Source organism: Diabrotica virgifera, chromosome 2, assembly GCF_917563875.1.
Source record: "Diabrotica virgifera virgifera chromosome 2, PGI_DIABVI_V3a".
NCBI classification, from domain to species: domain Eukaryota; kingdom Metazoa; phylum Arthropoda; class Insecta; order Coleoptera; family Chrysomelidae; genus Diabrotica; species Diabrotica virgifera.
In genome coordinates this window covers 144,973,034-144,997,908 of record NC_065444.1, presented here as the reverse complement: position 1 = coordinate 144,997,908, position 24,875 = coordinate 144,973,034, and positions in this window count along the sequence as shown.

Genomic DNA, 24,875 nt, shown 5'->3' with positions numbered 1-24,875 from the left:
AGAGAAATAATTTAGGTTTGGGACATATCATTACATTGACTTATAAAATTATTATGTCTTATTTTGGTATATTTGGGAGTTATGGCAAATGCAATAAATTTTATTTTAATAGAATGTTGTCGAATATTGTACATTTTTTAGTGAATTGGTTAAGTTAAAGTAAATAAGAGAAAGAAATATTTTCGAAATTTTACGGTTGAATGGTAATATTAATAGTAGAAAAATTAGAAAGGACATGAATGATGATAAATTGATTTGCAAAAAGTAATTAATGGTACATAGTGAGTTAGTATAAGACTGAAAGTTTTTAGAAATTTATAAATAATTAATATAGATTAATATTGGATAATTAATTGAGTAATTTGTTTGTATTTTTAAACTTTGGGATTTTTTTTATTATTTATTTTAAATGTTATGTATTATTTAGAATGTTACAGTACATATTACTCAGATGGTTAGTGTCAGTCTTATAGTTTATAGATTCGGGAGTTTTGTTAATGTGTACCATCTCAAGAAAAAGTCGGTTTTTATAATGTCAATTTGTTCAACGATTTTTACATTGTTAAAATCAAATTTATGTCCGGTATTTAAGTGGTGTTCTACTAAGGCACAAGAGTTCTTTCTGATATAACAGTCACTTTTATGTTGAGTGACACGTTGTTTAAGCCATTGTTTACTTTGACCAATATAACAACCTTGACATCCAATGCAATTAATTTTGTAAATTATGTTGCTCATTAAGGCGTTTGGAGTATTAGCTTTAGTTTTTGAGAATAACTTTGAATTTAGAAGTGGATTGTACTTAACTAATTTGATGTTGGGAAATGTATTGAAAAGTGGAACAATCTGGTCTGTTAAATTTTTTACATAAGGTATTTTTTTGTAAATGACTGGTTGTGGATTATTTATCAGAGCTCTATTGAAGGAGTTAGTGTTATAAATGAGTTTTTTTAAAATATGTTTTGGGTAGCCATTGTTTAAAAATATTTCAAAAAGTTTATTCAGATTGACATCTAAGAAACTTCGATCACAAATTGTCGTCACTCGATTTTTCATTGATATAATTGTATTAAATTTTTGATTTCTGGGATGATTTGAATAATAATTTATAAATCGGCCGGATGCAGTATCTTTTTGATACCAATCTAATATGATTTTATTATTATTTGTTCTTATGACTTTGGTATCTAAAAAAGGTACACTATTTTGATTTTCATTTTCGACAGTGAATTGAATATTTTGATGAAGTGAATTAAATATTGTTTGCACTGTCTGGATATGGTTAAAGGGTACACTGCATATTATATCATCAACAAATTTATAAATAAAAGCTAGTGGAAACTAACTTTCAAACTGACGAAGTCACAAAAACAGTGACGAAATATTGAGATATAACAAATAGAGTTTCATTTCCCGAAGACCGAATTGCCGATATATAAAACTACAATTTAACACAGTACGGTCGAAAACATTTGTAAATATATATATATATATATATATATATATATATATATATATATATATATATATATATATATATATATATATATATATATCCTCTAAGGTAACAGCTGATCTGGTAGGCAAGAAGGGGTTGAAGTTATTGGGTATGCAGCTGATTGAAAGCCAAGTGATACTCTGTTCAACAAATCATTATATTTCGACAATTTTCATTGTCATCATCAGATGAGAGCTACAAATATTTAAACATGGTACATTTTTTTATAATACAATTTCTTTGTTAATTATGTCTTACTTGATTGAGGTTAGTGGCAATGATCTTCAACATCAAGTACTTTGCAGTATGAGACCGTGTGGGTTACAGCTTTAGTTGGTACTATATCCATTTAATTATTATAAATATTGTATAATTTACTATCACAATAATAAAAGGACGAACACAATACACTTTAAAATCAAAACAAAAACGTTTGTTAATCGACTGTCATTAAGGTTAAGTACCAGAATATCAAATATCGAATGTTGCTATTTTATGTGAGAAAATAATTAGTTCCATGTCACTAATGTCACAGAGGCTTATTTAATTGAAGTTTACTATACCGGTTGTCTCTTAGTTTTGAAATTTATTATTATATTTTATGTTATGTTAGTTATTTATTTAGGATGTGTGTTAATTTATGTTGTTTTTCCAGATTTAGTAAATAAGCGTAAATCTCACTCAGATGCTCGACATCATGTTGTTGCAAAACACGTACATGACGAACAACATATAATCAACTATAATGAAACAAAGATCCTTGCAATGGAAAATAACCTCAACAAAAGACTCTTCCTTGAGATGGCATTTATCACCGTCGAGCATCTGACCCAGGCTGTCTTTCCGTCGGTCCGTACGACCGCGCATATAACCCCTCCGTCGTTATACCAGGTAGAATGACAAATGAGGTGTCAAATGAAAGCTGATAATCCAATGATAGTACTACAGGTGAGCGATTTGACCTAGGCTGTCTTTCCGCCGGTCCGTACGACCGCGACTATAACTTCTGCGTCTTTATACCAAGTAGAATGACAAATGAGGTGTCAAATGAAAGCTGATAATCCAATGATGGTACTACAGGTGAGCGATTTGACCTAAGCTGTCTTTCCGCCGGTCCGTACGACCGCGACTATAATTTCTGCGTCTTTATACCAAGTAGAATGATAAATAAGGTGTCAAATGAAAGCTTATAATCCAAGGATGGTACTAAAAGTGAGATATTTGGCCTAGACAATCTTTCTGTCGGTCCGTACGACCGCGAATATAACTTCTCCGTCATTATACCAGGTAGAATGACAAATAAGGTGTCAAATGTAAGCTGGTAATACAAGGATGGTACTAAAGGTGAGATATTTGACCTAGGCGGTCTGTCGGTGGGTCCGTCCGACCGCGAATGTAACTCCTCTATCATTATACCAGCTATAATAATAAATGAGGTGTCAAATGAAAGCTTATAATCCAAGGATGGTACTAAAGGTGAGATATTTGAGCTGGGTACTCTTTCTGTCGGTCCGTACGACCGCCAATATAACTCCTCCGCCATTATACCGGGTAGAATGACAAATGAGGTGTCAAATAAAAGCTTGTGGGTGAAAACCTAGGACTTACGAAGTCCAATTTAAAAATAGGGCATATCAGAGATATGCCTTAGACATCATAGAAGACAATGACACAGAAAAATCAAACAAGCAATATGTCAAAAGGGCCTTAGTTATGTATCTTCGGTCCTGTTGGTCCAATCGTGATGTATAGCACCTCAAATGATAGGATTTGACAAACAGAATACAATGAGAGAAAAATCAAATACAACCTCATGTCAAAAGGGCCTTAGTCGCGTATCTTCGGTCCTATAAGACCAATCGTGACGTACGGCATCTCAAATAATAGGACTTGACAAATAAAATACAATGACACAGAAAAATCAAATACAGCAACAAGTCAAAAGGGCCCTAGTTATGTATATCTAGTCCTATTGGTCCAATTGTGACGTACAGCAGCTCAAATGGTAGGGTTTAATGAACAGAATACAATGACACAGAAAAATCAAATACAGCAATATGTCAAAAGGGCCTTATTTACGTATCTTCGCTCCTATTGGTCCAATCGTGGCGTACAGCACCTAAAATAACTGGATTTGACTAATATAATACAATGACGTATGAAAATCAATTACAGCATCATGTCAAAAGGGCCTTAGTCTTGTATCTACGGTTCTATTGGTTCAATCGTGACGTACAGCGTCTGAAATGATGGGATTTAACTGGCAGAATAAGATGGTGTAGACAAATGAAAATGACGGCATGTAATAACACTTTAAAATTGTAGAAATAAAATGGATTAACACACATGGTATGACATATTAGGTGAGAGTATTTAACAAATAGAATACGATTACATACGTCCAGGTTTTGACAAGCGACTTCTCTACATATGATAAACGCGAAAGGGCCCCAACGTTCACTGCTCGACATAGGCCTCCCGTTCACTGCATATACCCACTGCTTTCTGACGCTGTGACTTGAGAGGATAGGATTTAACGAATAGAACGACAAAGAAGACTAAACAAGGCAGCTCACGGGAAAAACACAACTGTCCGTTTTATACTCTACAGGGAAGCATCAAATATTCAACGTAAGAATATATTAGAGTATAACGGTATGATAAATCTTTTTCTTCTTTTTTTCATTTAGTGCATTCCGTACGTTTTTTAAACATAATCAGGAGAAGTTGTTGAATTTCTGAAGTCTATAAAAGAATTTCTTAACAAACCTTTTTTTAATTGTGTTATGGATTATTTTTAAGAATGTGTTTAAAAGGCAGTTCGCAGGCTTATTGTTCAATGGTCTTATCACTTTCAAGCGCCTGTCTTTTTTGTAGGACTATTAATTGTTACTTGTGATTTCAACCATTCTAGCGGGGCAATGCCTTTTCTATAACTGAAATGAATATTGTTATCCATTTAATTTTTTTCCTCAATTAATTGAATGCCTCCTACTGGTGTTTGGTCTAAGCTTACCGCTTTTCCCCATTTAAGCTAAACTGCTCGTCAAAAGTTAGGGATATAGAAAATTATGCTCATTTTCATAGCTAATTTTTTCGAGAACAGATTAACGGATTCCACTATTTTTTTTTAATATTTTAGATTTTTCTTTAGTATTTACACAGTTGTGCAAAGGTTTACACAAACTTCTTTTTTGTACTTATACCGAGTGGTAGGTATAAGTACAGAAAAGAAGTTTGAGTAAACCTCTTGATAGGTATTAGTTACGTATCTTCACTCCCATTGGTCCCAACGTGTCGTACGGCGGCTCAAATCATTGGAATCAGCCAACAGAATACAATGACTAGGGAGCGGATTTATATGCGATCAATTTTGATGAAATATTCGCATATATATGCGGTAAAAAATTACGAAATATGCGCAAGATATGCACAAAAATTCAAAAAATGCGCATTTCGGGAAACCACAAATTTTCTGTCTTATTTAGTAATCTTATTTATTATTTTTCAAATAAAATCATTTTTTATATATGCAATTTATTCACAGTTTTTACAAAAACTGCTACCAATAGTTACCTATTTAAAATAAAACAACAATATCACTATAAATATATCTTCGATTATAATTCACTACAATGTGTTTTTCCAAATTCTTTACGAGGAAACATATTCTTTGATCAGACAAAATATTTTTATAACTTGAAAAACTCCTTTCAACATCGATAATTGGTGCGTATTTAAAATAACTTGTTAATTTCCGTTAGAAAATCGTAAAACTTTGGCTAAAGGTGTAAATTCTCTTAACAGTAGAGGATTTAAAAAATCACCAGAATTATAGGTAGGTACCTACCCTAATAGCACAAGGACGTCCAATGGACGTCCTTCACGGACTTTAGGGACGTCCATTGGACGTCCGTTTTCGTCCGAGGAACGTCCTTTATACGTCCTATTTTGGTCCAAGTGTCGCGCTACCGAACGTCCATTGGACGTCCATCTAATGTCCGAGGGGACATATATTGGATCTTAATCGGACGTAAATTGGACCTTAATCGGACGTCCTAGGGGACGTAAATTGGACCCTAATCGGACGTAAATTGGACCTTAATCGTACGTAAATTGAACCTTAATCGGACGTAAATTGGACCTTAATCGGACGTAAATTGAACCTTAATCGGACGTAAATTGGACTTTAATCGGACGTAAATTGGACCTTAATCGGACGTAAATGGGACCTTAATTGGACGTAAATTGGACCTTAATCGGAGTAAATTGGATCTTAATCGGACGTCTTAGGGGACGTGAATTGGACCTTAACAGGACGTCCAATTTTGGTCCAAATTCCACGTTGCCTAACGCCCAATGGAGGTCCACCTAACGTCCGAAGGGACGTTCGGTGGACGTCAATTGGGCCTTCATAGGACGTCCCAGTTTGGTCCAATGTATTGCTGCCGATCATCCATCTAACGTCCTGGGAGGACGTTCGGTGGACGTCTAGAGACGATATTTATACCTGTGGAGAATGTATTGTGGGAAATAAAAAATATATTTTTTAAGGAACTTATATTACATCTTATATTAATTTACAATTATTGGATATTAGATTATTTACATTAAATTATAATTACATTTCTCCAAGAAATTAACGCACCACCTTAAAAATGGGCCATTTTTGATGTCTCGAATTTCCTAAAGCCATTGTCCCATCTAAGTGATTTTTTTAATAATATTATAGCCTAGGCTATATGGGCTACCTCCATAAGCTTGTCATGCACGGGGAGCTATACTGTAATAATATTATATCACATCGCTGAGGGAACTCTACATTACATATACTTTTCGAATCAAAACTTTTATTCTCTTAATATTATTACTTAAAAAATATATACTACATTCGTCTCGCTAAGCTCGAAAAATAACTTATAAACCATAAAAATCTCCAAAAATATAAATGACATAAATGAGAATTGGCACAATTATTATTATGGTTTTAAGTTGATTTTTCGGATTTAACTACAATATTATGCAAAAAATTATGTTATATCGCAGATTTAAAATGGGTTTATCTCGAAAACAGTTATATTAAGTTTAGCGAGATGATTGTAGTACACTTTTTTTAAGTAAAAATATTAAGAGAATAAAAGTAGACTGGTACGCAGTCTGATTTTTGCATAAGAGTTTAATGAAATGGTAACAAATCAATTGGAAGTTCTGTCCGACAAAATACATGGAACGTTTTCGGTAGTCTGATGTTCCAAGTTTTTAACCTGTTCCACAATTAAAACTTCCCCGGTTCCAGTATTCCCGTACATCAAAGTTTGTCCGACTAGACACCGTGAAGCTATTAACAAATTTTCAGCTTGCTGTTAATCAACTTTTTTTATTACGCGGGATCCAGGTCTATAAATGAATACAATAAATAAGTAGGTAGGTACATATTATACACTTATTTTTACGAGTACAATTAATAGTAGAGCTGGTTTTTGGGATGTTACAAGCAGCATTTGCATTTCCACAGAGATACTTATGACAGAAATAATAAAATACCGAGACGGACTATTATTATAATAATTTACAATAGGACCCGACGGCCGACGCTATAGGGACAGGTAAAATTTATGACTGAACAATGCACCGAGCATCGATACAAGCAATATGTACCGGTCGAAGGTTATTTTTTATTGTGCCAAATGGACGTATATAGTACCTACCTTTAAAAATCGAATACACAAATTAAAAGATATTTAACAACCATAAAGATTTGTCAAACTCTATCACCGACTTCATGAAAACAAGTATTACTACATTCTTTGATGGTTTTTGCTGTAAATTTTAAAGGATTGACATGAAATTTGGCATACGCATAGCTAACATGCCAAAGAAAAAAAGTGATATTGTGCCAATGTGTGCTATTGCCCTGGGGTGAGTTTCACTCTTTCTCTGGGGTGAAAAACGTTCAAAATAAGTCCGGACTTCGATAAACTGATTAATATTAAGCAACCTTTATTCCATACTTACAAAGTATGTGTACTTACAAATTAGTATGTGAATTTGGGGGGTGAGTTTCACCCCGAGGAGGGGTGATATACAAAATATAGATAGATACACAAAAGATATACAAAAATGTTTCAAAACATCGAAAAAATGTGGTAAAATGCAAATATACATATCATATTATGATAAAATTGCGATTTTGGCGATTTGCCTTTTTGGATAGAATGATGATGATGTTGATTAGGATAAAACTGCGAAGAATTTTTTTATCGAAATATAGTAAAAAATATGAAAAATATACCAAAAAGCTTGAAAAAATATGTAAGTATGTAAGGAAAAACATAAATAATTAAATAAACTTTTGACAACACAACACAAAAGTTTGAAACACTCACTATTTGGATTGGTTGTCCTGGCTTGTGATTTTCTTCTTTGCAGATGACGCTCACGGATCGATGTCAATGTCCAACGGACGTCCGAGCACGGACGTCCAATGGACGTCCAAAGGACGTTCATATTTATTCAACACGTAAGTACGTCCAACGTCGGACGTCCGAAGGACGTTCATTTATAGTCCATCCGCATTAGGACTAAAACTGGACCTATTTTGGGCACACGTACGCTCAACTTCAAAAAGATGCTCTCAATATTCATCTGTAGTAAGGATACATTGATAAAAATTATATTTTTGCTTATTAGAATTAACCACCAAACTTCTATCATCTTGGTAACGGGAATAATAAAACATTATAAAGTCCACTTTACATCAACAATAATTGAACAAGAAATTGACGACAAGTTATTCAAGGTCAAATTTGGCTTATACAAAACACAATTCTACTTCCAATTTTGCCGTGAATAAACAGAAAATAAAGAAATTTGACAAAATAAAACATATCCAATTGTTCTATTTCATCAAATTCCTTCATTTTCTTTTACAAATCATACATTTTGTACTCGTCAAATTTGGCCTTGAATAACTTAGTCAATTTCTTGTTCAATTTATTGTTGATGTAGAGTGGACATAACGAATAATTTACCGATCAGATTTTCACACTTTACATAAAAACAAAAACATGTATTAGATATTAAACTACATATACAGTTTTGAATTAAATATGATTTATAATCTTTTCCATTTAAACTATTTTATTAACATAATTAAGTTAATATTTTATTAAATAATTTTGCTGTTTAATCCCCTTATTGGTAGAATATGTCCAATATGGACGATTGGAAAAGGTCCGTATTTCGTCCGAGTACGGACGTCCAAAGGACGTTCATATTTATTCCACCCGAAGGACGTCCAACACCGGACGTCCGAAGGACGTACATATTTAGTCCACCCGAAGGACGTCCAACGCCGGACGTCCAAAGGACGTACATATTTAGTCCACCTGAAGGACGTCCAACGCCGGACGTCCAACGCCGGACGTCCAAAGGACGTACATATTTAGTACACCCGAAGTACGTCCAGCGTCGGACGTCCAAAGGACGTCCGTTTATGGTGCATGGACGTTAGGACCAAAAATTGACCTATTTTGGACGTCCAAAGGACGTCGTGTGCTATTAGGGTATTAAATATAACAAAAGTATATAAAATTCGGATTTCCGGGTAAAACATCCTTCGTCATTTTAACATCCTACAATCATTTCATAACGGCGGCGTATTATCCTATAAGTACTTTGTGTAGAGATCGTTTATTTTCTAAGAAAAAATGAAAGGCGGTTAATGAGCTGTCTCTCTTGGTTCTCGAATTAATACAGACCACAGCCTGTGCGTGGAAATATTTTGTCGAATTAAAAAATTTAAATTTTGTTTTGGACTAATGAAATAAAACATTTTAGTAGTTCCAAAATGACACAAAATCTAGGCATCGGATAAAAAAGTTTATTTGAAGAAAGTGTATTTTTTTGTTCTTCTTAATGGCGGTACAGGCTCGTTTTTTTAATATTGTATTTAATTACAGAATAATTTTCAAATATTACCTAATATATTTTTCAAATTGGGCTCTGTACCGCCATTCTTTATTATATTACGGATACGTGTGCCAAATATCTTGAAAAAATATTCAAAATTACAGCCGCAATCTTGGAACGCGTTTTGGCTACCTGTTGATCGCTACTGTATCACCTTAAACAATTTTTTAAACAAATTCACAAAAATAATTTTTTCATTACGAACGATTTTTTAGATAAGTTGGGTTATTCTGAGCAAAAAAGGTATCTTGAGATTTTTCTCTAAAATTGATTTTTGTCGAGTTATATGGCCATTTTCGCATTTTTCAGGTTTTAAATCGCGTATAACTCGACAACAATCAATTTTAGAGAAAATTGACAAGAGACCTTTTTTGTTCAGAATGTCCAAAATTATCTAAAAAAAATTGTTCAAAGTGAAAAAATTATTTTTGTGGATTTGTTTAAAAAATTGTTTAAACAATTTTTCGACCACGGCACCTTGTGAATATGTTATAAGGACCTCTTTTTGAGTAAGTTTGTGCAAAAAAATCGAATCGGAATAATTTCACTAACAGGGGCGACGATAAATCCGGGACTATAGCGCTAATTATTAATAATTAAAAATAACAGCTTTGTAATAAAATAATGACAAAAATCTCTTAAGGACCTTGAAGCAAGGGTTTGAAACTTGATCTGCTCACTTTTTAATTTCATAATAATAACTTTTAATCGAGTTATTAAGACTTAAAAATGGCCATTTTCGCATTTTTCAAATTTTTAATCGCATATAACTCGACAACAATCAATTTTAAACAAAAATGGCAAGACACCTTTTTTGCCCAGAATGACACAAGTTATCTAAAAAAAATTGTTCGAAATGAAAAAATTGTTTTTGTGAATTTGTTTCAAAAAAATTTTTTAAACAATTTTTCGACCAATGCACCGCCCGGCACCCTTTGGATATGTTATAAGGACCTCTTTTTGAGTAAGTTTGTGCAAAAAAATCGAATCGGAATAATTTCGCTAGCGGGGGCGACGATACTGCCCGGTCTACTTTTGATGCTGATGGTGATAGAATAGATACTTTTTATATAACAAAAATAAAACTTTTTTTAAACTCTTTAAAAAATTTGTGGCGGGTTTTCCCCGAAAAGTGCGTTATTTTTTGGACATTTTACGTTGAACTAGTCGATTTGGAATTTGACGAATAAGAACCAACTTTTGATTAGCTCCAACTCTGTTTTTATTGTGTGTCCAGACTTCATACATACATCATTTTTTTTACTGTTTTATAAGCTTTATATTTGCTAGGAATAGTTTTTCGATCAAATACTTACTTTTTGATTTATTTGCGAAAAACCATCTAAAAACAAAAGTTACAAGGAATTTAATTAGTTTATCCACTTACGGACTTATTTGGACCTATATTTTTTCACACTCGAGAAGGGGGTGGTACTCATCCCCAGAAAAAAAGCACACACTGGCACTCTGATGTTCATTTCGCGAAATATCGCAGGGTTCGTATTTAAAATTTTTAATTTACTCCTCACCCCTTTCCGTGGGGGGTATCATTCGATAGACTTTTGAAAAATATTGAACACGCATTTTTTAGTTTTTCGATCTGACGTTCATTTCGCGAAATATTCGCTTTTTTGTGAAACTTTGTGACTCGCCCATCATTTCTTCAGATTTGGGAACACTTAATAATCGGAGGGGGCCAAGTCAGGAGAGTAAGCCGCATGAGAAAGTAATTAGAACCCCAACTCGAATTTTTGCTACTGTCACAACGCTCTTGTGAGTCGATGTATTGTCTTAGGTCTTGAGAACACTTTTTTCTTCTGCTTATGGAGTCGTTTTTCATTCATCACATACCGGAACTCACCACATAAATTTTGAAGACCCTGACATCAAAACTGTATTAAATTATATGTGATCTAAGTAAGTTAATGAAAAGTCAGAATAGATAGAGTAGAACACTTATAAAAAAAAATTGTAACAAGCAATTGGACATCGTAAGTTCTAATTTTTCACAAAAAGTGACCGGAAGTTGAACCGGCAGTCGATATTTGAACCCTTCGTGTAACTTTTTGTCAGCTGATATGACGGATGAATTTTGTTTACCTACAGATATGGACGAACAGACAGGCATGAAACCGGAAGTATGTATTTGTTCTGGTCTTTCTTAGTCGTGTTGACCAATAGTTTGTACTATTTCGACGAATTTAAAACAGTACTTTCGGTTGCAACTCTGGAACAGGCAGTCCGAGGTCAAACTTCTCACATGTAATATCATATTTTGGTTATAGGCTTTCATTTGACACCTTATTTGTCATTCTTTCTGTCCTACTAATAGACGAGTTGTGTTTATTGACGGACAGACATGGATAATTCTAGGTTTTCACATTTAATGATAAAAACAATAATTATACAATTCAGTTAACCTGACTATATCATTGTGATAATGACTTCTTATCTAAAAGTGACAACGGCAATAATTGCCGTTGTAATAATTATTATTCCATTCACTCACGATAAAATATCGCAAAACCTCCAGATTTTAAAGAACCGCTTGGATTGACATAAAATTTGGCACACACGTAGCTAAAATGCCAAAGAAAAAAGTGAGATTATGCCGATATGTTCTCTTGTCCTGGATGTGACTTTCACCCCTTCTTGGAGGTGAAAAAACATACGTGCAAAATAAGTCCGGAAGTGGATAAACTGACTAATTCTAATTCTAAGCAAATTTTGTTCTATAAAAGTTTTAGGTCAATACTTTTCGAGGTATGTGCGAGTGAATATGTTTATTTTTCATAGAAAAACACGTTTTGGACGGATTTTCGCAAATAACTCAAAAAGTAAGTATGTACATATTTTATCGAAGAAAATATTCCTAGCAATAATATAGCTTATGAAAAAGAGGTGTCAGTATAAGGTCTGTAGACCCAGTAGAAGCAGGGTTGCAGCTAATGAAAAATAGGTTCTTATTCGTCAAATACCAAATCGAATATTTCAACGTAAAATAACCAAAAAAATAAAGCACTTTTCGGGAAACACTCATCATAACTCTTTTAAAGTGTTTAAAAAAAATTTTTTTGGTGTTTTTAAAACAGTTTCTAGCGTGAAAAGTAAGCAAGTTACGCTGAAAATAAAATCGTTCCCTTTTTTTTTGGCAAAAGAAAGTCATGAAAATTAATTGTTACCGCTTCACACGTTACTTTAGATAAATGTATTGTTTATACAGGGTGTCTCCGAAAATAGTGCGTTCCTTTAAGGTGTGGATATAATACACAATTTAGAACAAAAAGGTGTTGTAACATTTTTTCCTAAAGTTAACCGTTTCAACAAAAATTACGTTGTTCTCCATAAGAGTAAATTTTTATTTTCATAAATTTATATGACCTGGCAACATGGCGTAGAAGAACCTGTGACTGTGAAATTTAATCTAATGGGACCCCTTGTTTATTTACTAATTGAGTATCAATTTGCATATCAAAATGTATTTTCGTTTTTTGGTCAAACGGCTGAATTTAGAATAAAATGTTATAAGACTTTTTTGCTCTACATTGTGCTTTCTATCTATACCTTTAAGGAACGCACTATTTTCGGGGAAACCCTGTATATGATCTGTAAGTTGCATTGGTTCAAAATGCTTATTTTTGAAAGGGGTTTTGTTGAAAGGCCTCGAACGAATCACTAGTCACGAGTATGTATATGCAAATTTTGAACAGCCATATTTTAACCAATTTTTGTCTTCCAGAAAATCAAAAAATTCCAAATATTTAAAAAAGCAACACCTACATTTTTTACTCTTTAAGATATTTGGTATCACTAATAATTTTTAAGTTATTTTGACAAAAGTTTTTTTTTCAAAATTAAAGATTTAAAAAAATTTACTTTAAAACCAAATTTTTCCACAAATAAGCACTTTGAACTGATGAAACTTACAAACACAAACAATACATAAAGTTACTTGTGAAGTGGTAACGATTAATTCCATTTGGGCTGTTAATTAGAGGGAGTTTTTAGAATATTTTTAACCAAAAAAAAAGGAACAACTGTATTTTGAGCGTAACCTGCTTACTCTTGCTGCTGGAAACTTAAAAAAAAATAAAAATAAACGTTTTCTTAAACACTTTAAGAAAGTTGTAATAAGTTTTCCCAGAAAAGTGTTTCATTTTTTTTATTTCACGTTAAAATATTCGATTTGGAATTTGAGATATAAGAGCTTATTTTTCACTATAGTCTGTTTTTAAACAAGAGGAGTCATTCAAATTTCCCGCGCCGTACACCTTGTTTGTAATTGGTACAACCTCAGGCAATTTTACTCATATCAAATTTTGACACTATTGGCATTTCATAGGTTAGTTTATTTATTTTATCAGCAATTTTTGTATTTTCTGCGTTCTTCCTTTTATTTTTAGATTTTTAGTCAAGATTACCGTCAAAGGCCGATATGATCAACCAAAAAAGAAGATTTATCTGATGATATTTCTAGTGACTTTCTTGGGTGTGAATCTGCCATTTAGTTTACCTACTCCTCTTGGTTTTAAAACAAAGCTTAGCAATAACTCTGCTTCTACTGGGTCTACAGACCTGACACATATACCATTTTTTCACTTTTTTATAAGCTATATTTACTATTTGCTAATTTTTTTTCAATAAAGTACCTACTTTTTGAGTTATTTGCGAAAAACCGTATAAAAACGTTTTTTTTTTGTTGAAAAATGAACATATTCACTCGCAAATATCTCTAAAAGTATTGACTTAGTGAAAAACGCTATAAAATAGAAGTTGCTTAGAATTAGTCAGTTTATCCAATTCCGGACTTATTTGAACGTATTTGTTTTCATACCCTATAATCGACGAAACTCACCTCCAGATCAAAAGCACATATCGGCACAATATCACTTTTTTTCTTTAACATATTAGTATTAGCTATAGGTACGTGTCCCAAATTTTATGTCAAACCAAGCGTTTCTTCAAAATTCTGACCAAAAACCCTAAGTAAATTAAACGAAAATATAAAATGAATTTTTCAAACAAATATTTTAAGTCGGTATGAGAAATTTTAATTTAACAGATGAAATCAAATAAACACAATTCAACTCGTAAAATATTTAGACCCTTGCTTGGTAATCCAGCTGAACAGGTAAAGAACCTACCTTTTTTGTAGTTTATAATCTGAGAGGATGGAATATTTTACCAAAATATTCCATCCTCTAAGTTTACAATAGACCTTTTCTACCTGTCCTCAAAAGATCGGTATTTTTAACTCGTGGCAACGTCGAAAAGCGGCAAAATGATGGGAAATACACATTTTTATGTGGTGGAAGTCAAAATGGTTATGAAGTGTAAAAATTTTTGTATATAATTTAAATTTTTAAAATTAAAATTTTAGAAAACTGAGAACGATACAGGGCGTTAAAAAATGCGCTCAACAAACATACACGAATTAAAATTCGAAAATGATAGTATTTCTTGGTGATGCCAAATGACTGCAACATGAAAAGATGACATAATGATAGCGGGATGTATATATATATATATATATATATACCGGGTGGTGAATTGGAACACGGGCCATAGGAAACTCAATGTAAAATTCTAAACTGTTGAATTCCTGCTTCCCTAATTATTTTACATCAAAAGACATTAGAAACTATTTGTAGAGGATTGAAATCTGTATTGAAAACGACTGTTAATATTGTTCTACAAACAATAATTATTCAAAATTTTGTAAAAATATAATACAATTTTCAGAGAAATACGCCAAAGTTACGCCACACACAGTGCAATAATGTGTATAAGATTGCATTCGGTGACAATGAATTTATTATATTAACAATTTGAACTGTCAATTTCTTTATTTATTTTATCATTTATTCTTTAAAACACAATAAAGTTGATCAGATACCCTCAGTTAAGGAGAAAGTATTAATAATAAAGATATTTTCTTTAGTCAATAGTGTGCTCACTGTCAGTTAAATAGTAACGTGTGGCCTAACATGCCCACACATACCTACTGCGGTAAATACATTATATTTTTCAAAATTTTGGAATGTGTTTAAATCGTACAACAATTGTAACTTCTGTTTTTAATACATATTTCAATCCTCTACAAATAACTTCTCATGACTTTTGATGTAACATAATTAGGGAAGCAGGAATTCAACAGTTTAAAATTCTACATTGAGTTTCCTATGGCCCGTTTTCCGATTCACCACCCTGTATATATAAAAAACAAAAGATGTAGATCTTTGAAACACACTCAGTGATCAAAAGATCCACAGGTACTGGTTTGGACGACCACTCGTACGAAAACAAACAAATGAAATAGAGAATGCGGAAAAATCCCCTTACGAACAATTCACACATCCACTACTTCGGGCTGGGAAAAATTTTTCTGTATTAAAAATCTTTTTTTAAAAAAAAACATCTTTTGTTTTTTCATAAACATTATCTTACTTACTCTAAAGTAATTAGGGAATTAAAACTTGAGAATGGCATTGTCAGGTTGGGCGTAGATTTACGTTCCTGCTATGTCTAGGTCTCGAATGTTGTTTTTTGATTGGAATGTGTCTGAAGATATTCAACCTCTCATCTTCACCGATGAGCCCATAGAGGTTGAAGAGGGCGAAACACATTTCTAAGAGCTGGTGTTTGGATCTTCGATTCTATTCAAAAAATTTTTCCCAGCCCGAAGTAGTGGATGTGTGAATTGTTCGTAAGGGGATTTTTCCGCATATATATATATATATATATATATATATATATATATATATATATATATATATATATATATATATATATATATATATATATATATATATATATATATATATATATATATATATATATATATATATATATATATATATATATATATATATATATATATATATATATATATATATATATATATATATATATATATATGGATTCCGACTTTAGGAAGCCAAAAACGCTATATCGCACCGGTCATACGAAGCCCGACACCGCCTTACGAAGCCCGGATTCGGGATTCGTAATTTTTTAATGTTATTTCCCAAAAAACGTACTTTGCACCATCTCTCGATATTTTAATTAAGCTCAGAACATGTAAATACGCTCGAGCTTCGTATATATTCGAACAAATTTTAAAAATGTACCATAGGTAGCTCTGAAATCATGATAAACAATACGAAGCCCGGGCTTCGTATACCTGGAATTATTATCAAAACATACACTCGTAGTTCATGGTATCTACCACCAGTTTGCGCTGCGAAAAAAAGTATATACTTTGTAGATGTTCAGCAGCATTAGGAAGCCCACATTGAGCTACCGATTATAAGAAGCCCTGAAGTTTGGCAACGTTTTATTATTTGATATTTTAAGCTCTATACCAGACATCATAATATTGTTTTCACTAACTGTGAAAAAATGTGAAACCTGTGAATTATCTACGTCCATCTATCCGTCCGTTTGCCTGTCCATAAACACAACTTCTCCGTCATTATACCAGGTAGAATGACAAATGTGGTGTCAAATGAAAGCTTATAAGCCAAGGATGGTAATAAAGATGAGAAATTTGACCTAGGCTGTCGGCCCGTCTGTCCGTCCGACCGCGAATATAACTCCTCCGTCATTAAACCAGTTAGAACGACAAATGAGGTGTCAAATGAAAGCTTATAATCCAAGGTTGGTACTAAAGTTAAGAAAGTTGACCTAGGCTATCCGTCTGTCCGTCCGACCGCGAATTTAACTTCTCCCTCATTATAACAATTAGAATGACAAATGAAGTGTCAAATGAAAGCTTATAACCAAGGATGGTACAGTTGAGAAATTTCACCTAGGTTGTCAGACAGTCTGCCCGTCCGACGGCGAATATAATTCGTCATTTTCCCAGGTTGAATGACAGATGAGGTGTAAAATGAAAGTTTTTAATTCAAGGATAGTACTAAAGGTGAGAAATTTGACCTTGGAGGCTGTCTGTCTGTCCGACCGCGAATATAGCTCCTCCGTCATTATACCAGGTAGAATGACAAATGAGGTTTCAAATGAAGGTTTAGAATCCAAGGATGGTACTAAAGGTGAGAAATTTGACCTAGGCTGTCGGTCCATCCGACCGCGAATATATCTCCTCCGTCACTATACCAGGTAGAATGACAAAAGGGTGTCAAATGAAAGCTTATAATCCAAGGATGGTACGAAAGTTGAGAAATTTGACCTAGGCTGTCTGTCCGTCTGTCTATTCGACCACCAATATAACTCCGTCATTATACCTGGTAGAATGACAAATTAGGTGTCAAATGAAAGTTTTTAAGCCAAAGATGGTAATAAAAGTGAGAAATTTGGCCTAGGAGGCTGTCTATCCGTCTGTCCGTCCCACCGCGTATATAACTCCTCCGTCATTAAACTAGTTAGAACGACAAATAAGGATTCAGATGAAAGCTTATAACCCAAGGATGGTACTAAAGTTGAGAAATTTGACCTATGCTGTCTGTCTGTCTGTCCGAATATAACTCCTCCCTCATTATAACACTTATAATGACAAACGAGGTGTCAAATGAAAGCTTATAACCCAAGGATGGTAGTAAAGTTGAGAAATTTGACCTAGGCTGTCAGACCGTCTGTCCGTCCGACCGCGAATATACCTCCTCCGTCATTATCCCAGGTAGAATGACAAATGAAGTGTCAAATAAAACTTTTAATTCAAGGATAGTACTTAAGGTGAGAAATTTGACCTAGGAGGCTGTCTGTCCGTCTGTTCGTCCGACCGCGAATATAACTCCTCCGTCATTAAACCAGGTAAAATGACAAATGAGGTTTCAAATGAAAGCTTATAATCCAAGGATGGTACTAAGGGTGAGAAATTTGACCTAGGCTGTCGGTCCATCCGACCGCGAATATAACTCCTCCGTCACTATATCACGTAGAATGACAAATGAGGTGTCAAATGAAAGCTTGTAATCCAAGGACGTTACGAAAGTTGAAAAATTTTACCTAGGATGTCTGTCTGTCTGTCCGTCCGACCGCGAATATACCTCCTCCCTATTATAACAGTTAGAATGACAAATGAGGTGTCAAATGAAAGCTTATAACCCAAGGACGGTAGTATAGTTGAGAAATTTGACATAGGCTGTCAGATCGTCTGTCCGTCTATGACAGGTATTTTACATTATACCAGGTATAATGACGAATAATTCTTTTGAATGAGATATTTGAAATTAAAAATCACACTAAATTTTCTCTTAGTTTTTCAAGCCTGTAACTTATTAAAATAAACATAGAAGTTGTCAGGGACTTTTGGCCGTCGATAATAAAGTAGTCTTTCATTCTGCGTTTAAATTTTTCAAAAATATTTATTAGTTTTCTCAGGATTAAAAAAAATAATATATTTAAAACACATTGAAAATTTTGGCATGCGTCAAAATTTTGCATTTTGCTCCTATTAAGGTAGAATGGTTTACTTAATTGTCACTCATTTTGACTGGTAGGTAGGTATAACTAAATATCTCTAAATAAGTAATAAAAGAGTAAAACAATATTCTTATCATTTTCTATTTATTGTTTAAAATGCGAAGTAATTATGGTACAATGAAACTGGCAAAAAACAAGCTGTTTATTTTCATTTCATAATTTATGAAAATCAATAAAACATAAACATGCATTCTATAAAGACTGACAAATTTCTCTAAAAAAACATTTACACAATAATAAGTAGATTGCAATCGTAAAAAAGGACAAAAGAAAAGGTAAGCACTAAAAATGCGTTAGAAACAAAATAATGAATTATTGAGAGTGGCAAACTTACTTAAATTTGACAAAAATAATAATACAAGTAAGCTAAAAAAAACTGTTTTGAACTTTAATTTGTTTTAAATGTATTATAAACAAAAGTTTTTACTCTGACCCAGTCCTTGTTCTCAAATTCTCCCGCATATTTCGTAAGAAATTGTTGACATTCGAGTTTTTTAGGTGTTACTTTGCTCCGTATATATATGTTCTGCAAAGAATTTATTTACAATCAATTTTTCATTTTCGGTCCATCGAATACGTCCTACCATTTTATTTCCGTTTGGAGTTTTATTTTTATTTTTTTTTTGTTTTTCTCATTTGGTTTTTAATGTAGTTTTGAGGATTTGCCGCATCGTCAGTGTCAGAATCAGTTCTGTCAATTAGACTATTTTTTTGGAAATCTTTTAATGAAATTACAGCTTTCGATTTTAATTTCATAGTGAAGTCGGTAATCCTGTATCATCTTCACTATCAGAGTCGGTGCTATCTATTATACGATCTTTACCTAAGTTTATAGTTAGAGGCTGAATACTGCTCATCAAACTACTTTGGCTGTCTTTAATACTCCCATGAGATTTTTTTACATAATCACATTAGTGAGACATTCCAGAATAAGATTCAAGAATTCGCTCACGCGAAAAGTGGTCCAAATTTTTTAACATTAATCTAATTGCAAAAATCAATATTTTTGGAACAGATAATTTTTTTTAGGTTGTTTCGACTATTCTGGATAAAAAAGGTCTCTTATAATTCTCTAGTGTTAGGGAAAAAGGGCATAAGTCGAAATCTGTCGTTTTTCAGGGGGATTTATTAAAGGTTTCATTCTTGTCATATAAATCTATTTTTAAATTAAACTTGCATTTATACTAATATTATAATACGATATATTAACCAAACCTATAGACAATAATAAAGTAGGTTATATCTTTTCAAATTGATGATTTTTGATTGACTTAAGTCTTCTGGATCTGACTTTGATTGCGATTGCTGACTTAAGTCTATATGAACTAACATACTAGCCATTAAGTGTAGTATAGTATAGTAACATCTAATAGAAACACAGGTAAATACAGAAACATAAAATAATGGATGAAGTTTTATTAGCTGAAAAAAAAACAATACAAGTAAAATACATCACTGCAACGTTTATTACGTATGTACCTCTTCTAAGTCTGGATTATCGGCGTCTGGATCGAGGTCTTCTAAATCTGGGTCAACGTCAGCTGTTGCATTTGAATGTACAACTTGCTCATAAAAGCTTTTGTACACATCTGGAATAAGGGGTAGTAATTCCAAGAGATCATCTTTCTTGGCCTTGGAGATTGCAAGTGGCTCTGTATATTTTTTTGATAAAGAGAGCGCAACCGGACGGCCACGGCGATTTAAATTCAGAATGGAGAAGTCTTATGTTTCTTGAAGTGATTTTTTATAATAAATCAGTGCCTGTTCCTTTTTGTATCTGAGCCATTTGCAGTCGTGCCATAGAAATTTCCGTTTTTCACTATCTTGTTTTCTTCTTACAAAAATACTTTTGAACAAGGCTGCAAAGTCATAAAAATCATCTTGTGACATTTCAAGCACTTGAAAAGGTTTCTTTTTATTTGCGCATCGTATTAATGTCACCCAATTATGTGGATGTAATATTTGCCACTTGTTTTTTTTTGTTTCTCGATTACGGAATGATCCGCATCACATTCCATGTGTGAGTGACCTGACACAATAAATTTGTGATCGATTTCCTCTAACGAATTTTTCATTTGAAGAACAGTTAACAACATACTTGCTATGTAGAAAATTTATTTTTACAGATAAAACAGTATTAAACGGTAACGTACCACTATTTTGCTCCTTAATCATCTTCATAATTCGTTTACATCTTTCTGACATTTTTACGTTCGCAAAAACACAAGTAAATACAAATTTTTATCACTGAAAAGCAATACGTGTTTATTATTGTAACGGGTCATACGGAATTAAGTCAGCCTGTCCTTGGCAAGTGTAAATATACGGTTGAAAGGTTGCCGCGGTAAAAAAGACTTTAGTCAACATAAGCCCGCTTGTCCAAACAAAACCGGTTTTACACGACTTGCGTCTATTAGATCAATACAGAATAAAGCTGTTAGAAATACAATAGACTTATGTCCTTTGGATCACAACTAAATTGATTAAATTCCATGTCGCCAGTGTACTTAAGTCAATATAGTAAAAATTTGACTTATGCCCTTTTTCCCCAACACTAGAGAATTTTTCTCTAAAGTTGATAGTTTTCGAGATAAAAGCATTTTAAAATTGGAAAAAAACGAAAAAAAAGCGATTTTTAAGGCTTAATAACTCGGTTAAAAGTTATTACTATGAAAGTCAGAAAGTAACTAAATAAAAGTTTAAAGCCCCCCTACAAGATCCTGAAGAAATTTTTGTCATTATTTGATTACTAAGCTGTTATTTTTAAGTAAAAATGATGAGAGCCATGCACGTATTAGACGGCCGTCCATGATGAGTGCGAAAGGGATGCATTCAGGCAGTCCAATGGCGAATCTCACTCGCACTCACATTTACAGCCGCGTCGATACGATCTTACCGCTCATTATTAATATATAAAAATAACCGTTTTTAGTAATTTAGTAATAAATTCATGACACAAATTTCTTCAGGATCATGAAGGGGGCTTTAAATTTGATTTAGTCACTTTCTGACTTTCATAATAATGATCTTTAACCGAGTTATTAAGTCTTAAAAATGTCCATTTTCGCGTTTTTCAAATTTTAAATTGCTTATAACTCGAACAGACATTTTCTGTCCAGAATGGTCCGAAAAATCTAAAAAAAAATTTGTCCGGGCCAGAAATATTCATTTTTGCAATTTGAATAAAAAAAATTGTTAAAAAAATTGGACAACTTTTTGCGTGGGCGACTTCTTGAACCCTATTCTTGGGTGTCTCACGAATGTGATTATGCAAAAAAATCCTATGGGAATATTTCTTTCAACGAACCCGCCGTTTTCGCCTTGTCTAACTGAATAATTTTAATTTAGAAATGAAATAAACTATTACTTGTTGACAAAAATTAAGAAAGATAACAAAAATGTAATACCAAAACCGAAAATTACCAACTAAAAAATTGTTTATACAAAGTGATCAAAACTGTTTTCTCTAAAACTTGCCTAAAATAAATTTAATAATAAGCTTGAACAATAATAAATTTTCAACAAAAAAATATTTTTAGCTCTTAACCATTATGTCTCCATAACTTCGAACCTATTAATAACTTTTTTATTATCAGTTTTACGAAAAAAGTTATTCTTTATAAAATACTCTGCATCGTATATAATCTAAGATGCAACCATCAGATATCAAATTTTATTAATTTTATACGAGGTATGTCAAAAAATATGAATTTCACTCAAGAGTAAAGTACCTTTAGATTTCACAATATCGAAAATTGTTATAAAGAAAAGTTGCTTGGAATTTCAAGACATGTTTCAGTGTTCAATTACATTCTTCTAAATGAAATATTGTGAACTGTAAAGGTACTGAACTGTTAAGCAAAAGTCATATTTTTTACATACCTCATATAAAATTGAAAAAGTTTGATATCTGATGGTTGTTTCTTAGACTTTAGACCAGATAGAGTATTTTATGAAGAATAACTTTTTTTCGTAAAATTAATAATAAAATAGTTGAAATAATTGAAATAAAATAATGATGATGGGTATCCGTAATTTAAGAAAAAATTGATTTTTTTTTAATTAGAATGATGTAATTATAGTAAAACATAGTTTTTAATTTCCAACAACTTTTCATAATACCCATATTTTGATATTCTGGAATATAAAGGTACTTTACCCTTTAACAAAATTCGTATTTTTGACATACCTCGTATAAAATTGATAAAACTTGATATCTGATGATTGGGTTTTAGATTTTAGACTATGCAGAGCATTTTATGAAGAATAACTTTTTTTCGTTAAATTGGTAATAAAAAAGTTTCAAATATGGTTCCTTGCTACGCAGACATAGTGTAGAGCTTCTTTATAAGCATTTTCAAATTGTAATGCCATATTCGGATTCGGCGTAATAAAAAACAAAATAGAAACCAAATTCAACGATATTTTTAAAATTATTTATACATAATTGTTTGGAATTAAGAACTATATTCTGATATGCAATTTCATCCTTCCAATAGAAAAAAAAAAATTCTAACCAACATTATTTTTAGTTATTTATTTCAATTATGATAACTCTTTTATTATTAATTTTACGAAAAACAGTTTTTCCTTATAAAATGTTCTACAGGGTCTAAAACCTAAAATACAACCATCTTATATCAAATTTTGTTAATTTTATACGAGGTATATGTATAAAAAAATATGAATTCGCTCAAGAGTACTTAAATAAAATACCCTTATTTTTACAATATTGAAAATTGTGCTTATGTAAAGTTGTTTAGAACTAAAAACCATAATTAACTCTTTGGTTGGGAAATAAGCCACAATTGAATTGAAAAAATAATTTTATTCACGTTTCGACGCCCAAATCGTATGTCGTTGTCAAAATATAAAATATTACTAATATTTACTCAGTAATATTTTGTATTTTGACAACGACATCCGATTTAAGCGTCGAAACGTTAATAAAACTATTTTTTCAATTTAATTCTGTCTTATTTCCCAATCAAAATAATTATCAAAATGCTACAAGGAAATAGCTTCAGAACAACACTAAAAACCATCTTCCAATATTCCATATTTCTCATTGAAATATTTTGAACTATAAAGCTACTTTATTCTTGATCGAAATTTATCTTTTTTGACATACCTCGTATAAAATTAATCAAAATTGATATTAGATGGTTGTATTTAAGGTTTTTGACTAGGCAGAACTTTTTCCAAAGAATAACTTTTTTTCGTATAATGAATAATAAAAGAGTGATCATAATTGAAATAACTGAAAATAATGTTGGTTATCCATAACAAAAAAAATAATTTTTTTAATAATTTAATTTAATAATTTAATAATTTCATAATTATAAAAATCATTTTTTTTTTAATTAGAAAGATCAAATTGCATATTAGAATATAGTTCTTAATTCCAAACAACTTTTCATTATAACAATTTATTTTCAATATTGGAATAATAAAGCTACTTTACTCTTGAGTAAAATTCACATTTTTTGACATATCTCATATACGGCTTTAAAAATGAACTGATGGTTCTATTTTCAGTTTTAGACCATGCACAACTTTTTACTTTGACGGACAGAATGTCTATAGATGTCTAATTTCCATTGATGCAATGTGACACAACGTCCATAGACGTTGCATTTTTTTCTATTCTACTTTGCAAAATACATATAGTGAAACAACATTTGCTTATACATTTGACGCAGTGTCCGTCAACGTGTTGTGTTAATTGGACACACTGTACAAAACAATTATTGTTATTGTTTAAACAATTAATAAACAATTAGCGGCAAAATCTGTGAGTAGAACTTTTTACTTTAACATGTACCTATATAAACTAACAAAAAGAGTTTTAAAAAAAGATAAGCTTATTTGAATTTCTCCGAAACAATGCATCTTTTCGTTCTATCTTGACTCTTTTAAAATGCTTCTTATAGATTGCTGAATAGAATTGGGCTTCTTATAATAC